Here is a 17,417-nt window from a genome sequence, read left to right on the forward strand (position 1 = left end):
TGAGCAATGTGTAATGCCACCCAACTCTGAAGGCAAATACCTTCTCATTCCCAAATGCTCAGTGCAATCACCTTATTCATCCATGATGCTGATATGAGCATCTGATTCAATTATTTATGATTAAAGAATTTTATATTGTCCGTGCACAGCTGTGGTTATTGATTGTGGGCTTTGTTTGAATGTGTCTGCCGTTTACAATCAATAACTTGAGAGATCACAGACTCCTCGACAAAATCAAGTGAGGATTGCCGAGGAGAACATTTGTCATTATTGAACTGAGGGCCTACTTGCAGCCCTCCTGCAACACGATCAATCACACGGCTCCTTCTCAGTAATGAACTGCGTTGGGAGTGAACGGAGGAGAGGGAAGGAGAAGCAGGTCGAGTTAACCCTTCCCCCCCTCTCATCACACAGCAACAGCTCCCACATCATTTTATGCAGTCGGGAGACGTGAGGACACTGAACATGAAGGTTTCATAGTGAGCTTCACTAATAGGTCACCAAGGGACAGAAGAATGGACTTATCACTGTAGCCAGCCGATATAGAAGACATAAGACAAAACTGTGAGCTGTACAGTCATCTCGAAATGAGGTGGCACATCCAGACGACAATAAATACATTGATATTAGGAGATTGTTTGTATTGTGTTGGTCAATGTTTTGTTTTCTATCCCCAGCTGTGAGCTCAGCATTCTTCTTACACGTACCTGCTGTAAAAGGAGACCTTTTTTTGTATTTGTAATTACATGTCGTCATGGAAATGTGTTTCATTTATTATGGAGCTGACACTGCAGATATCTTAGAAAACCTGGACAAATAAAATCAAAACTATGTGTAAAGGTAAAGGTTATATATAATTTATTTGTCTGGAGACATACTAAATTTCAACGTGGCTGTCTTATTACTGTTGTCCTCTGTGGATGTCCCAGCTACATTCATGAAAATGGTTCAATAAAAACTTTTCCGTATCTGTATAAAAAAAAAAGGACTTGTTATATAATCAGGTATCACAGATTGTGATGTAACACTCAACAGCGTGTTCAGTCAATGCACGTCCGGCCGCTGATTCGCCATCTATCTTTGAAAACAAAAAACAAACAAGAGGTTTCCACAACATGCACGTTCTTCGGTGAGGTGAACACGAGCGGTGCTCTCTGCACCAGACGCTGATAAGAATCTGTCGGTGTGTGTGAAGTAAGAGAGCTACGTGATTGATTGAACACGTCCTTAATCAGATCATCTGAGCATCTGGCCCACCAAGACATCACAGCTGCTCTTTCTCCAGCTGAACATTTCTCGTCCACCCTGGTGTTTGATCTGCTCTTCTCCGCTGCTGTCTCTGCTTCACGACAACAACCCACAGTCCACAGTTTTATCACACGAATATCAAGTAAAATACATGATATAAGGGTAAACAGAATATTAGATTTCATGTGATGGCTAATTCTACACGACGGACCAACACAGCATCCCAGCCCTTTATAATATTCTGTTTTGTAGTTGTGATAGAGATTAATACATAATTCAAGAATTGCTCTGATCTAAATGCAGCTGGCAATGAAACTCAAGGATCAGGCAAATGTTTTACCAAATATTTGACAGATATCAGGGTTCAAGGCTGATTACAGCTGATTAACCACCGTTCACATTTTACTTTAAATTATTTGCAAACAACTACATTAACAGCAAACTCACAGTTGGGTTCACTCTGCATACCGGCTGTACACAATTTCAAATAAATTGAAGAAAAACAACAGATTGAAGCAGATAATCGCATGTTTACCTTTATCTCCCTGGCTTTACGTGGATAAGTGACAATTGTATTGTGAGGCTCCCAATGAAAAGAACCAGACAAATCCATCATGGATCTGTTTTTGTCTTTAGAGTGGTAAGATTGGGCTGCGCGGTGGCTCAGTGGTTAGCACTTTCGCCTCCCAGCAAGAAGGTTCTGGTTTCGAATCCCAGTTCAAACCAACCAAGGCCTTTCTGTGTGGAGTTTGCATGTTCTCCCCGTGTATGCGTGGGTTCTCTCCGCGTACACGGGGGAATGCAAAAGCAGTTCTCCGGCTTCCTACCGCAGTCCAAAGACATGCATGTAAATGGTTGTCCATCTCTGTATGTGGTTGTCCATCTCTGTATGTGGCCCTGCGATTCGCGACCTGTCCAGGGTGTACCCTGCCTCTTGCCCAATGTCAGCTGGGATTGGCTCCAGCCCCCCTGCGACCCTTAAATGGATTGCTGAGATAATACAGTTTTCTTCTTCCGAGGTTGATACACTGTCCAGTTTCAAATGGCATTCCACCGAAAAACCTTCTTCACTCATTCACTACTCCATCCTCTTGAATATTTTCCATTCGGTCGTGTCACGACTGCAAAAAGAGCATGAAAAAAACATTACAGTGTACATGTAACTCCTCTTATGACCAGCAGATGTCTCTGTAGCCCAAGCCAAGCCTCAACCCTGGGGCCAGCAAGAAAGAGCCAAGACACTCAAACCATCAGTTGGTATTTACTCTCTCTTGGTTATGAATGAGATGAGGGAAGCGTGTCCTTCTCCTGCCCTCGAGGCCTCATCGACGGCTTTAAGATCAACACAGTAATGACACTGTTGAATCCAGCCAGCAGCTCTTACAATCATCTCTAGTTGACTTGTGAAGCCAGAGGGCCGCTCTAATCTTTGGCGCCCATGTCATTAATCTAGCCCAGTAACTGTAACAGGGTGCTAATCATTGTTTTGGAGGGGCGGAAAAAAGAGCCTTGACAGCTTTTCCATGGCAATCAGAGCACTTAGAGGCCCCCGTGTGGTTCCCATGATGAGTCCGCAACCGGTGTCAGGCTCAATCAAGGACACCGCTTCATGGTTTTTTACAATAATGAGGCTGAAACCTAAAAATAAGTGTTATGAATGCCCAATATTCCCGGTGATGACTTATCAGTCCTTTCAGGCTTGTAGTGGGGAAAAAAGGAGAAAGGGAGGATTTTGCTGCTAGGTGAATTGAAAACATTGACAGAAATGCAGACCCTAGACTGACTGCACTAATTGTTATAAGGGTCAACAGGAATGCAAAAGCATTTTTTAAAGAAAAAAAAGAAAAAAAAGAGGCAGCAACGGAGGTGAGCAGCTTTGGAATCAACATAACGGATATTGAGACTGACTCTACTGACTTTTTTTCCTATGTTCCTTAAGGCTCATGAAAAGGAAACAGGGCCAAATCGCTCTTCAGAGCTTATGATTCTTTGAAAATACTTGAAGACTGACCTCTATGACCTCTTATGCACTCGGGGAATCTACTTTTCATTATTATTTATGTTGTTATTATTTCATTTTATCATTACTTATTTTGCATATTATTTATTAGTTCTTTTTTGACAGTTATTTAACTTATCCTTATGTGCCTTGAATATTTGTAAGGGTTAATATTAACATCTTAATGCCAAATATTCTGTATATGATCTTTGTTCAATTAAAAAAAAACAACAACAAAAAAAACGGAGATGAGCAGCGGTCCGACTATATTATTGGTCCGTGTTGCCAGGGGGACTATTATTGCCGACGGACGGCCCGAAAGTTTGAAGATGATCGAGGGTAAGTGAAACGCGGTTGCTAGATAAATGTGATTCATCTCGCTATGTGACTGTCACAAAAGAACAGTGTTGTTCAATGTGTTTATTTCTTCACATATCTGCACTCACCTGCAATCTGACGTTAGGTTATTATAAAGCTAGTTATACAGTAACGTTTCGTATCGCATCCGTGTTTGACCCTTCTCGGCGACCGTACTTACATCCTTATATCCTCATCTCATGTTTCAAGTTGGCCTGGAGTGTAGAGGACATGCACTCCTCTTTTTGACAGTTTTGCTGAAACACCAACATGCAATGACGTTGCTGCCACTGATGAAACTCTTCAGCATTGTTTTTTCCCCTCGTTGAAACTAGGGAACAATAGGAACATTTGGAAGAAAAAGTGTCATATATGTTTGTTCTACAAAAGGTTAAATTGAGTAGTATCTCTCTCTCTCTCTCGCCCTCTCTCCCCCCTCTCGCTCTTTAAAAAAAGTCAATCTACGAAGATGCAGATGTTTGCCATGTCAAAAGTTTAACCTTTCGCCTGCTTTATGCTTTACGCTTCCAAGAAAAGTCAATTTTTTCAGATTTTCAGTTCCAACACCACACTTGTTGTGAGTTGTTTATTGGACAATGACTGGTGTCACTGTAAAAAAAAAAAAAAAAAAAAAAGGAAAGCTAAAATAGAAGAAAGAAAAACACAGACTTTGAGGAGAAAATTGCTTAATGCAAAGTTTGCTGTCCATGCAGCAAGAGAATTTTACTTGACAAGAAATCTTGAAATAAGACACATTATGATCAGTTCAATAATATACGGTGAATTCAAATATAGAAAACAAGTGAATAGCTTTTAACACAAGATAATTAATCTCATATTTCAAAATCTTAGATTTCAAGAAACAAGAACAATTTGCAATGTGCCAAACTAGCTCTCTTGTCACAAAATCATCTTTACACACATCTACAAAAGCATCTTGAAGTGAGATTTCAGGTGAGCCCAGAGGGACTTTCCCCTTTCAGCAGATGAATGTGATAACATCCTAGAGGGCTGTCAGACTCTGTACATGCAACATTTGGCAAAGCAAAATTTACACTTCCAAGTCAAGAAACAATAATTAAAACACATTTTTGAACGGAGTAGGACATGAATTGTGCCTATACTTTAGGGTCCGTGCAATGTGCAGAAAGCATTTGGAGGTTAATGCTGGGAAATGTGGAAATAAATGTGATTGACCATTATCTGTAATTGATACCGTTTAAAAACCCAAACATTTGAGAGAATTTAGAGACTTATTTCCTGGTTTCTGGCTATATTATTTTAGAGGTGGGGGAGGAGGAGGAGGAGGACTTGGATACATAACCTCATTATTTCTAAAAGGTATTAAAAAAAATCTGTACAGTTAGGTCTTGCACCTTATTGGCTACAGACAGCTCAGTCTCTCTCCCTTTGGATATCACTGACTGATTCGTCCCATACATCGCTGACAGTTGTGTTGAATTAACGTTGCTGAGGAGGTTAATTAATATCATACATCTTCCTCTTATGCAATCTCGCTCAGGTACAAAGCAGTGATGTAAGAGTTGATGATCCTTCTGCCCTGTGTCCATGGCCTGTCATGTCCAGACATCACAGACCGTGGGGAATGAACAGTACAGTACTGCTTGTGTTCTCAAAGCATGTCAGACTCAATGTCAAGGCCTCCCTCCTCAGCAGACTCTCGATTGTCACTCACATTTCTGTCAGAGGGTCGAAAGCCTCACAGGACACGCGATACAGTTGTCCCATTGAACTGGATTTGACATGCATTGCCAGGTCATGTGGTTCAATAAATGCACTCAGACTCTGCCCTGTCGCATTCCATTTGGCCCCGACCAAAATGTGGCACCCCTGACCCAATCGAGGAAGGGGAGGTGCAGGGCGGGGCGGGGTGCGGGGCGCTTGTCGGCTGTGGCCGCTCAGCTTTGCTCTCGGCTTCACTCTGCATGTGCTTCCAATTACAGACAAAGGAGAGGCGGTCCTGTGCTGCATGTGGTTCCATTTAGAGCAGGTGAAACAATGTAGGAAAATAGATCCGTCATCTGTCGCATTCCAGAGGCCAGCGAGAAACAGCGCTAAATCATAGCCGAGCTAATCCTGAGAGGAATGGGTGGGGTGAAGGCGGTGGAGGGTTCTGGCAACATCTTCAACAGACAGAGGCCTGCTCACAAAAACTGCTGTGCAGTACTTCAAAGCATCACAAGAACCTGATTGAAACATCCCACCTCTCCCTTTTACCTTATTTTAGATTTCCATTGGTTTGTCCCCAGTCCCCCTATTGTTAGACCTGGTGTGGCTCTGTGGATGGCAATACCTGTCAGTCAGTCATCTGCTCTGGTCCAGACTGAAATATGTTCACAACTACTAGATGGAACAACATCTGTGTGTCCCAGAAGGCGAAGCCTATGGAGATGTCTGATGTGTTCACCTGATCCAGGGATAATTCCATCTACTAGATTTCATTTTTGCCAGGCATTCATGGTCCCCTGATGATGTGTCATTATGGCTTTGTGATGTTTGTTTTTTTTAAAGTTTGAGGTTCGACGTGAGCTCTTTCAAAATACGTCATCATGTTGCACCCTTTCCTGCGATGGTTCTAATGGGGTACACCCTGGACAGGTCGCTAGTCTTTTGAAGAGTCAACATTGAGAAACATTTTACACTCCCTCACTTGCATGTCTTTGGGCTGGGGAAGTAAACCACAGTACTTAGAGAGGTCAGTACATGCAAACTCAAGAGTTTGATTTACTTGCTTTGTGGCGATAGTGCTATTTAACTGATTCCTTTTAATCACATAACTTTTGTGGATAGAAACATTAGTATTTTCTTTTTCCAGATATCTCAAAACTCTGCCAAAACATGTTGTGACATACTGTATGTTTCAACATTAGTAAGTAAAAGTCCACCCATGTCACATAGCCTTTGTCAACTGTATGTCATGTGGGTCACTCCAGATGTCTAAATAAGGACAGTCATTTTTCTCCAAAAAATTAATTTAACAAATTATTTAGTTTAGTTAATATTCCTGTCACTATCGGTTAAAGCCTCACAGAGCTTCTAGAATGTCTGAAGGCTGTAAGTCTTGTTCGTATTTGGTGCTGGACATGTGTCTTCTCCCTTTGACTTTTTGATTTAGGTTCCCAGGTGCTCATGCCTTAAACACCTGAGGAAATTCTTAATATGGTTTGAGGCAAGACAAGGCTGTGGAGCCAGTGTAGTGCAGAAGTAAAGGGATGGTATTGACTGGTCTATATATGCAGGAGCAGGTCAGCAGCTGATATTATCACTATCTGAACCCTCCATCTGTCCTTCAAATGAGCTGTCTGTTGGGACCTGGAAGGTTTTGCCTCTTTTCAGCATGTGCTTATAGTCAGTCCATGCAGCCACTCTATTGGAAAGAATGTAGGTTAATATAGCAAGTGGGATCTGGTCATCTCGCTCTCATTTGCCTTTTATAGCCCATAGGAGCAAAGGCATGGTGTGTGCTCCAAGCTGTAAATCAGAGGATGTGTGGCGTCCCAATACTTTACGGGAGGGGTGCTCCAGGCCCGAGTTAGGCTGCAGACCAGCAGCACCCACTAAAGGTCTCACATGCAGAATGGAAGGCAGGGGAGATGAAAGAAAAGCAGACATATTTTTAGCATGGGCAAAAGCCCATGATGTCAGCTGGAGTCGAGGCTAACAAGGACGTGTTTGGGTGATTACTTCACGGCTCACACGGTTTCAGAGGAATACCTTTTTTCCGTGTGCTTCCGCCAACACCCACATTATGGGAAATAATTAAAAGGTATAGATTCCAGGGCGGTGTTATGGAAACTGTGCCAAAACCAATGCAGTCACATTGTTAAAAAAATGTGGCAGCTGATTTTCCATCATGTGCATGAGTGGTCACTTCCAACTCCGCCTCCCACTCTTGGATTCCATCGTCTCGTCCAGGCTTTTATTGTATTAAAAAGCACATATTGAAGTTGACATTAATTTCTTCCACAGTCAATTATTTAAGAATACTGGGCATAAGTGAATGCAGATTATTTATGAATTTGTTTTTTTATTAGTCTTAAGATTTAGTAGTTTAGTTTAGTTCCATTTCAAGATGGGTAAAAGTTGAAAAAATAGAAAACAATAAAGGATTTTACTCAAATATGTTTTTATAAAGTCTTGAATTGCAGTGTAGGTTGATTGCTGATTGTAGCTCATGTAGGGAAACAGAAGCGTAGCATTTTTTTTGGAAGACATATTGTTGTTGTAATATTTAATTGGAATTATTGAGATGTTTTAAACAGCACAAACAAAATTCCAATCACTTGATTGTTTTGGGGTTGCAGCAGCAAATGCATGTCTCAAAACATCAGAGCATAACACCAGAACTATTTGAATGGTTTGATAGCAACAGGGGTAAATAAGAAAATATGTTTTTTCCTGAAATTACACCTCATGCCATGAAGGAAAGACTTAATGGGTTTAGAAGCACATTAGTATCCTGTTTGGAATTTTATTCTAGTTTTGATGTTTTGGTGTTTCCAAGGAACACTTGACAGATATTTCTGTCCCTGTATGCATTATCATCATGTAATTATTAACAGTGTACAGTGGCTGTGCCTTGATTCTTCAGCATCTCCATCCCAATGGATTCATCTGGCAATGGTAAAAATATGCCATATATAACTGAAAACTGAGTCCAAGGCTCATTTGACTAAAAGTTACCCAAGAATCTTCTAATCCTTACTCCTTTTTTTGGCATTTGTACTTGAACATTGTAGAAGTTGTCGATTGAATATGTTATCCATTGACAAATCATTTCATCATCTACTTGTTTCAAGTCAGATTCCTCAAAAAACGGGGTAAAGCCATATGAAACGCGGGTGTGGTGTTTACATGCACAATGCAGAACCGGGTTTCTCGGCACACTGTTGCATAAGTTAACACACTCGTATTATCTATTAATCTGTCGATTATTTTCTCGACTAAATCGATTAGATGTTTGGTCCATGAAATGGTGAAAAATGTCGATCGTGTTTCCCACAACCCCCCAGATGATGTTTTGTTTCATCCACACACCAAAGATATTTAGTTTACTGTCACAGAGGAGCAAAGAAAGCAGAAAATATTCACATTTAAGAAGCTGAAATCAGAGAATTTTGTCTTTCCCCCCCATAAAAACCACTTGACTCCATTAATCGATTAGCTGTTGCAGCTCTACTATTCAGGGTCACAGTCGTCGGAAAGCTGTTCAAAACCTGCCGATCCTTCCCGTATACCGCAGTGGACGGACACTACGCAGCTGGCCAGCACAGGAAGTCCTCAAACCAAATGACCTTTTAATTGCTGCAATAGAGCCGCGCACCGTCTATATACCCTGGACTCTGACCTTTCCTTTCATGGTCCTAAGAGATTGGGGGGGGGGGGCATGAGCCCCATTAAGAAGCTAATGAACTATACACTACAATCTGATAGCAGGTGAACCAGTAATCAGACCAGAGCGGGTGACCCGTGGTCACAATTCCCTCTCGCCCAGTAATTAACCCGGCAATAAATCATTCCACAGCTGCGCCGTCACATGGGGTCCACAACCCTCATGCAACCTTTCGCCCGGAGACAGGGGTTGATGAGAGAGGGGATAGCACCCAGAGGTTGGGGTTACAGATGGAGTGTTTGAAGTCTGAGATGTTATGGTTGGTGTAGGAGAGAAGGGCCCCCCTCCCGGAGAGGCTGTGTAGTGGTTCAGGATGAGAGACTCGAGCGGTGTTTTAGATTAGGCTCCTAATCCCCCTAATGAAGGCCGACCCTACTGCTTCGTTGTTGTGTAAACTGTCGCGCTTTTAATGCCCGTGCGGTAGTGACAGATCCCGCTCCCTGTCATTCATCAGCAGAGCGGTTGAACGCGCCGCGACGGCTAATCAAGTCAAGCTGCTGGTAAAGAATTGTGGCGTGTGCGTGTTGAACACGCACATGAGAGTGGAAATTAGTGCACTGCGTTTGTTAATGCGTATCTGCACACATGTGCGAGTGTGCACGCGTGTAGTCGTAAGCATTTGATCTGGTCTGTGTTAACGGAAATGGTGGCGTGCTACATTTGGAAGACGGCACGGTCGTGCTTTTGTTCCGAGGAGAACGCGCAGTTCAGTAAGTGCTCACTTCCCATTTCCTGAACTTGAGGGCTGCCTCAAATGTGTATTTACAGCTCTCACATCCACGTCCGTGATTAGGCCCCTCCATCAGTCTGGTGTTTACTTAATGGACTCATTTCAATCAAGGCCCTGCTCATTTCTGTTGGTCCGGCTGTTGATAAAAGGTTTTCCTGCGTTTACAGACAAAAACACTGTGGCAGACTTGAGATGTTAAAAATATCATTGGTCATCGATTTCAAGGGTCTGTTTACCCAAATTACAAAACAGTAGGGGTACAGTACAGTAAAGTGCATAGATGCTATAGGTGTAGAGATTTATGTCTCTTAGATTATTAAGATCTGCATGAATCACTTGTGAAGCCTTGAAATGTCCATACAGTGTTCTTTATATGGTCCAAAAATTTGCAGTACACCTTGGAACTGCAGTTTATCTACGACAGTCTGAAAAATGTATTCAGGCAGGCTGAGCCTTGGAATCGCATGTCTAACTGGCCTGCTTATGACACTCGTGGACATACTCGTGCATTTATTCAGTTTAATAGAATGATCTCACTTTTACTAGTTATCGGCACACACTTTTGAAATGGCCAACTATCTCCCAAATACTCCCAGTGTCGGAAAACGTTCCAGCAAGCCAGTGCTACATCAATGTACCTGGGTTTGCGTTACCGCTGCTGTATATCCCCCAGAGGAAGAGAGGAACTTCTAGATGCACGCACAGACAGCCTTGCTCTCTAATTATGCTATTCCAGGAGCCATAATAATCACTCTCTCCGTCTCTCTCTCTCTATAAAAACCAGGGTAAAACGGGGCTATATAGCATGAAGTTTTCCATCAGCCAGCCAACCAGGGCCGACGCTCACCCGCAGACACATGTTGCCAAGCCACGACTGTCCTCTCCACATCCTCTCACCTCTCTCCTCCACCTCCTCCTCTCACCACCCATAGCTTCCCTTGAGCGGAACCCACAGTCTATACAAACACAATTGCCTGGCAACGGACTTTTTGCTTCGCCATAAGTCATAAAGCCTGCCCGGGTCGTGCTTGGTATTGATGTAAAAAGTTTTTTTGTTTTGTTGTTGTGTTTTTTAAAGAGGAATGCAAAACAAATGAGTGTTGCTGACACGTGGTGTTTCGGCTTTGTTTTTTTTGCCATTATAGCCAATATTAAATAAACAAATAAGTACATAAATAAATAAATGTGTCTATCAAATACATCCTGAAATAAATAAACGAGGCAATAAATAAATAAATACATAAATGAAATGTAAATATTAATATATAAGTGAGTCAATTAGTTAAATTAATAGATTTTACTTTTATCTATTTCAGGGTACTTTTTTTTCACGTGGCATTAGGATATAAAAGTCCCTGGAAATAAATAAATGAAATACAAGTCTCTTGAAATGTACAAAAGTTAAACCTATTCATTTAACTAATTGACTCATTTATATATTTATATTTACATTTCATTTATATATTCATTTATTTATTGCGTCCATTTATTTATTTCAGGATGTATTTCATAGACATATTTATTTATTTATTCATTTTTAAAATATTGGCTCTAACGGCATTCCATAATCTGTAACGTAGAGGGATAAATTATTGTTAATGTTTATTGCTGCTCAGTCCTATCAAATCATTATTATTACTATTATTATTTAATGTTATCATTCTACAAATGTCTGATGTCCAAATTAATGTCAACGAGCAAATCCGAAACAAATGAATTTTGTTTTGTAGTTTGGCCTCATGTTGAGCAGTACAGTCTATTGATTCAAACATGAGCTTCTTCTGGAGCTGTCTGAAGATCCATAATTGAGTCACATGATAATAACTGCGACTATGAGATATGAAGGTCAAGAATGAATTTTCATGCTCATCAACTTGATTATTTTGCATGTGATTTAAGCTACACGTATACTGTTATATGAAAACATCGTTTTTTAAAGTTTAATCTCAACCAGATTGCTTTACTTTGATAATGAGACTGTGATGTACATACAAGTAGATAAGATGTCCACTATGGTCAACTACTCATTATTTCACCAGCACAGCTCCTATGTCAGGCGTCTTGTTTAGCGTGGAGCTTAAGGAGGCCCACGAGGTTAGGCCTGGCGTGTAGTCACAGTCCGCAGGGTCACACGGTCACTGTGATTCCACCTTCACATTCGGAGCTCCGTAAGCTCACAGCATCTCAGGGACAAAAAGCTTTCCACTGCAGCGCCGTTGAATAATCTCTGACAGGGGCCTGTAATCAGCAGCATACATATGAGATGTGTCTGAGACAAGCTGTTAGACAGTTGCCCCCCTCCTTCCCCCTTCAGGGTCACACAGACATATGCAAACACACACATGCAGCCCGGCTTGCTCGGCTGTGACTGTGGTCTCGGCTGGGAAAGGACACCGTTTAAAAATAGCATGCGGTGACACTGGTATCCCATAATGACATCCCGGCTAGACCAGAGGCCAGATCCGCTCGCACACTGTTTCGCTTCGCTGCACTTCTGACATCACCACGAGGTGCATTTTCGATGGGAAAGGAGCAAAGCACACCGCCGTTCGCAAAGGTGTTGAGGGCTGGGACTGAAATACGGGGTTGGTTTTCTGAGCTTCACCCTTTTTCCATTGTTTTCTGACCCGAGGACAAAATGTGCCAGCACTGAGGGGAAAGCAGGGGAAGACAACAGCTGCACGTCGTCACATACCTGAAGACCATGACAGATGAAACACCCGCTCAGCCTCAGATTAACTGCAGCTCAAGATAAGAGCACACAGGTGGCAAATGTTCATTTCATCTGTCAATAGACTGGGAGTTGACTCGGGCTGCCTTTGATTCATGTGGCCTTTCGCAAATCTCTTGCATCAATCTTCTGTCTGACAGAACGCACACACACACACACACAAACGTGTGATTTCTAATTTTAGTCCCTGTTTCAACAGTAAAATAACAAACAAAAAATACCAAACAGACAAAGTGATGATTTTCGCCGTCATCAAAAACCAGTTTGCCCTTTGTTTTGAAGAGTTGGTTGACCTTTGATCCGACCCTATTGGCTAGAGGTCAACAAGTTTTTCAGACGGGTCGGGAGCTGCTTATATAACCGCACCAGCTGCTTGTTTGTTTGAGTTCACGGCGCATGTGCTGACCTGTGCGCTGGCGAGTGAAAGATCCGAGAGCGGAGGTGTGAAAATTGTCGACGGCGAGAGACAACAGGACGTGCGAGGGGGGTTGAGAAGGCAAAACGCCTCTTGTGATAAAAACGGACTGTGATTGAGACGCTGTGCGTGCAAGTGTTTCTAACTGTTTGTGCTTCTGTGGGAGTGCGTGTGCAGCTCCCGTGACACCAGCACCCTGTCATTACCACCCTCGGCTGCAGATTACCGGCGCTGCATGGCCTGTGGATGTGCACCTGGGAAGCTGCTCACACCTTTCGCAGCACCGCTCGGGTCTTAAACTGATTTAAGGCCTCCCGATTCGCTCCCAGGTCCAAAAAGGCCCTCGGCAGACTAGTTTTTTCCATGTTTTATAATGTTTGAACACTTGTGAATCAGCTTGTAAGAATGCTCTACCCTAGTCTGAAAACTGTTATGTAATGACACTGTGACAGCATCTAATAACTCACAGGGTGCAGGATCGACACCCGCCTGGACATGTTGTGGGTTACAGTGTGTCTTTGTGTGTGGGTATGTGTGGGTATGTGTGTGTCCATCATCACCTCACAGCTCTGAGAGTGACAGCAGTGGTCGAAGATGAGCGATTACATGCTCTAATGCTGACAGATTGTGAAATTGTATATGTATTGATATATTACATGTACATAAGCTCATGTACCACACAGATGTGAAGGGTGAATACAGAGCAATAATTCAATAGTTAGGGGCCAAAAAAGGCCAAATCCAAAAACCAAAATATTTTTTTTTTCTTCAAAATGCTCTTTAACTGTTCAGAGCAGTTATAACTGATATTTTTACAATAACGGTGTATCAAATGACAACGTGAAAACGATATGACAGCATGACAGGTGTCGCTTCTATTGATGAACGTACGGACACTTATTAAAATTTGCAGCTGCCATCAGCTTTCCCGGAGCTTTACAGTGAGTATCGGCCTCATTGGTCAGCTGTCTGAGACTTTACTGTTCTGATTCACTTCAATTGCTTGAGTATTTTTTTTTTATGGTTCTTGTTAATATAATTGTTATAATTTAATATACTTAATTTGAGCATTGTTTTATTAATTTCTGCTAATCACTGCTACGATTTTGTTAAGCACTTTAAAGTGCACCAGCTTGTAATGCTGTGAACTGCAAATACAGTTTGTTTGATTGACTGACTGACTGATAAAAGGAGACAGACGGAAATATTGGGAGACATCGTGCACCTCACACAATGTGGCATGAAACAATACCAAAGATCCTTGCGAAGGAACTTATGGAAGCAAACCCGCGCAGTAAATCCTGTGACTAAACTGAATCTTTTGTATAACTTTTGGAGCCTAAAGGCCGTATCAGCTTACACGAGTCGGTCTGTGCGAGTCAGAGAGACGGCACTCTCCTGTCTTCTGCTGACAGCCGAAAGAAGAGCCCGTCAGTTGTTTCTGACATACTGGTGAAAAAGGTTAGAGGTCAAGAACATAAGAAGAAACCCGCTAACTCTGCACCTTTGTGTGACATAACGGTTAATGACGCCGGCTCTTCCTTTTGAAAAGTTGGGACTTTCCTGATGACTCCTCTGTTTGCGTTGGGCCTGAGAAAGGAGCTGGATCATTTTTGCCTCTTCTCTATCTCACTTTGTCTCCGTCTCCGACACCTTGCTGCCCTGCCAGATTCGTGAGCTGAACATGTTGTAGGTTCAACATAAATCTTGCCTTCACACTCGCATACATATGGGGGGGTGAAGCTGGGGATTGGGAATTGGCTCTCACTTTCAGAATGAACCTCGAGGTTTCACAACCGTACAAAAACCCTTCAGCAGGACTTCTACCTTTTCTTTTCACCGCGCCTCTCCGGTTTCCTTCCTGCATTTAGAGATTTTGGTGACTGTTGATTTCCTTGCTCGACCTTCCGTGCTGTTGATTTATGTACCTCCTCTGCGTAGACAAAGGCTGCACAGAGCCCGAGAGGTGAAAGGCTACTCCATGTACATACACGGAGGTATGCAACGCCGCAGCGCCCCCCCCCCACAGCCCCCACCACTCGGTTAACCCTGTTCTCCAAAAAGGCCTGCACCATATATCATCCGTGCACCACCTCGAAAAGTAGGTCAATAGAAGAGAGTTTGGACCGCGGTTCTCAGAAACTAAAATGGGACGTCTCAGAGGTAGCCGAGCGTGGAATGGGCCAGTGAGCATGACCCCGGCCTAGTGTGGCAATAATGTTTTTAGGCCATTCTGTTCTAGAAGGAAACAAACTTCACTCGGAGTTTGTTTTAGAAAGTTTTTCTATGTCATTTCTATGTCAAACACTTGCTGTGTGCAGGGCTACATGACAGCAAAAAAAGTGCAATAAGATACAAGATTTTTGCTTAAATAGCTTTGTTTTTTCACCTGGAGGTTTAGAAAAGTTTCCAAACAGCAAGTTACCTCACGTTTTCGGTGCATTGTTGTTTCTCTTTACAGTATAAAGACATGTCGATTGGGGTTAGGTTAATTGGAGACTGGGCTGGCGACCTGTCCAGTTTGCACCCTGCCCTTCGCCCATTGTCAACTGAGATTGGCCTCAGTCGCCCGCGACACATTAGTGATTAGATAATGGATGGATGGACAATTAATTCAGGAAAACAGCAGAGAGGATGCAGAACACTGCCAAATGCAAAACACTGCCATGTAACTCAGAACCAGAGCTGCTGATTTTAGACGTGAGACTTGGAATCCAAGTCGGCCTGCAGCCAAGAAATGGATATTTCAGATCAGACAGCTGTGAGCGTTGATGCACTTGACATGACTTCAGGCTTGAAGACAAAAACATTTTTACCTCGTAAATACCTGGAACAATACTTAAAATAAGCTGTTGCTGCACATATGTTCCGCTCTTCAGTTTTGAGTCCTCCCACTTCCCCTCTCACATTCCTGCCTCTTCCTCTTGGATTTTTGTCAAGTGACCCGCTAAAATATACCAACCAATAGAATGTCATACGAGACACTGACCAATGAAATCGTCACTGCCTCATGTGGGTATGTTTGCTTTACTTTCTACAGTGGTTCACTTGCCAGCATTGTTTTATTCTAATAGTGCTATAACGTTCTCTTTATTGACTTTTCTAGGGAAATCTGAGGGAAGTAACAGCACCATTAACACAAAACATGATCCACGTTGGTGAGTGATCCGCCAAACCTGGTTTAACAGTAATGGCAATGCAGCAAGAAGAAAAGCGAACAATATTTCATTGGTCAATGTCTTACCTGTCATTCTGTTGGTTAGGGATTTTGACATTTGACAGGGTTTTTTCACAACAATTTCAACAGCCAGAGGAGAAATCTGAGAGCTGAAGTTTGGCAAGCATCCGGGCGTAGCCTGGACACGAGGAGAAGGAGTCAAACTGCAGCACAGGACATTCGCATCATCGGAATATATGAGAGCAGACAAACTGCTTTGAGCAGGAGCAGAGCAAATTAGCACGTGAGCCCTGTCCATTTGAGCGAGTGGGCAGGGTTTTGAGGGAAAGCATTTCAAAGGCTGAAGGTGAATTGCAGTAATCCTGCTTTTCAAAACGAAAGGCCACGCTCTTGGATAAAGATGGGAAAGAAACTCTTGGACAAAAGAACTTGCCACCTCCCACTCGCTCCTGGCTCTGTTTGGTGAGTCAGCCCCAACATCATAACATTCAGTGAAACTGATTTAATAAAGAGACCAAAATGACATTAAGTGGAAGCTGCTTTGCAAATGAACAGCACTGTACGATTTCACCCAAAGCGGTGGGAGGAGAGGGCGTGCGACAAGCCCATCGCAACACTCACATTGTTGATTCTTGCACATCAATTATGAGCATTATCTCAGCACTCTGGGTTTTCACAGACATCTTTCCATCCCAGTGTTGACAAGGTGAAAAAAAGAAAGAAGCTGCAGCAGATGCTGACTTTGTTTTTTTAAGGCTCAAACCCGATTGGAGCTCCTTAATGCGGTGTGGTAGAGATGAAGAGATGATAAAGGGGGGGGGGGACACGGCACGTAGATCCCATTGGGCTTTGTTTTTGAATACGCACATCATCTTCCATCTGGGCCTCATTGAACAGGGAAACCTGAGTATCATCCCGGTTATGCAACTCGGTTAAACCAGCTTAGACCTCCATGGAGGAGAATCATCAAAAACATCTTTACACGAGGTGATCGTCCAGATCCAGGAGGTCATGTGTCGGAGAATCACGGCAACTCTTTTGGGGATGGGTGAAAGCTTTTGTGTCCTGGTTGACTTTGAGGATCTCTTTGGACATGGGTGTGAAAGTTCGGGTCAAGGGCTGATGTTTATGGGTCAGAGAAGATGTTTAGTGTTTAGAAGCCAACTCCACGCTGGTGGACTAAGACTGGGCTCCCTCTCCACAGGCCTCAGGAAGCGAGAGAAGAGGCAGTTGTGTTTTGGGTCTGAAATGAGTTCTTCCTTAGTGGCAGTGAGTTTATTGTTCTAGCGAAAGGGGAGAGGATTGATGCCTATAGGTAGCAGGGGAGAAAGCCGTGTGCGGCCCGA

General features: G+C 42.9%; 1 long non-coding RNA gene across 1 annotated transcript in view; it reads left to right on the forward strand.

Annotated features, from left to right (window-relative positions):
- Positions 1-3,545: 3,545 nt before the first annotated feature.
- Positions 3,546-17,417, forward strand: part of LOC118315305 — a 39,138-nt gene continuing 25,266 nt past the window's right edge. The window contains exon 1 of the long non-coding RNA XR_004794824.2: positions 3,546-3,586. This is a non-coding gene — a long non-coding RNA (uncharacterized LOC118315305). The remainder of the gene's footprint in view (positions 3,587-17,417) is intronic.

The sequence above is a fragment of the Scophthalmus maximus genome, chromosome 7 (assembly GCF_022379125.1).
Source record: "Scophthalmus maximus strain ysfricsl-2021 chromosome 7, ASM2237912v1, whole genome shotgun sequence".
In the NCBI taxonomy this organism is placed as follows: domain Eukaryota; kingdom Metazoa; phylum Chordata; class Actinopteri; order Pleuronectiformes; family Scophthalmidae; genus Scophthalmus; species Scophthalmus maximus.